Genomic DNA, 1,203 nt, shown 5'->3' with positions numbered 1-1,203 from the left:
GGAAACAACACTAGGACCTCAATACTAGACCAATCTGATGGTCTTCTATCCCTTAGACCTCAAATAAAAGACCATCAGTCTGGGCTAGTATTGAGGTCCTAGTACAAGTGAACATCCTTGTCACAGGCAAAAGGAAGAGTATTGGATCCCGAGTGGTCACAGGACAGCAGCAAAGGAACAAGTAAAAGTAGGTATCAGTATCCATTCTGTGGGCAGTGACCAGGAAGAATTGTAATGATGGTGGTTAAATATAATTTGGAAGTGAGAAGGCCACTTCCATATTGTTATTAGTTCCGTGCTCGATAATCTATGAACAGCAATTTAGGAAAGCCTTGGAAAATCAAATGACAGACCAAGTTGTGGGTAGGCAAATTGCTGCTTAGTAACAACTGTTTACCAAAAATCCCATATATAAAAGGGGAAGGCACTAAAGAGAGGTTTCTCAAAGGGTTAATATTGGGTATGCCTCCCAGCCTCCAAGGATTTCCCAGGAACAGAATTTATACAAAAGGATGATGACCTCTAAAGTTCATTGCTACATATGACCCCGATTTGTGATAATGATTATAAGAATGGTTCCACAGAGAAGAGGCCCATATATTCTTGGTTATATTTCTATTCCATGTCACAACATGAGACTCACTATGAAATGCTAAGATTTCATATCACTTACCACAGGCAGTAGACCGTTAAGATCCTGTTGAAGAGGGAAGGCAAAACATTGGATTTGGGGTCTTTGTCTTCCTCCATATTGAGTCACTCTTTCAGGGGAATGTCATGCTACTTGTTTTTTGTGATCTTTTTTGCTTCTTTTTTGCTGTTATCTTTGTTTTTTCCCCTTCTTTGGTGCTTCCTACATTTATTGTTTTTGCAATCTCTGAGGTCTATTTCATCTAGAAATAGCCTTAAGTACATGGTGGAAAGTGCCCTAGAAGGAAAGCCTTTGTGAATTTGCCATCAAAAGATGGGTTATATTAGGAGCAATGTCTAACAGAGTCCTCTAATATAGGCTATACCAATTTTTTCTTTTTTATTTCCCCCACCTCCTTACAGTCATTCTACATAGTTTGGAATATCTTTTCCTAAGGTTCTGCCCCATTTAATCTAGAATAGTTTCCTTTAAGGATTAATACTGTTCGGGGCAGCTAGGTGGCATAGTGGATAAAGCACCGGGCCTGGAGTCAGGAGTACCTGGGTTCAAAT

The sequence above is a fragment of the Macrotis lagotis genome, chromosome 2 (genome assembly GCF_037893015.1).
Source record: "Macrotis lagotis isolate mMagLag1 chromosome 2, bilby.v1.9.chrom.fasta, whole genome shotgun sequence".
NCBI lineage: Eukaryota > Metazoa > Chordata > Mammalia > Peramelemorphia > Peramelidae > Macrotis > Macrotis lagotis.
The sequence above is the reverse complement of the archived record's forward strand: the minus strand, read 5'-3'. Positions refer to the sequence as shown.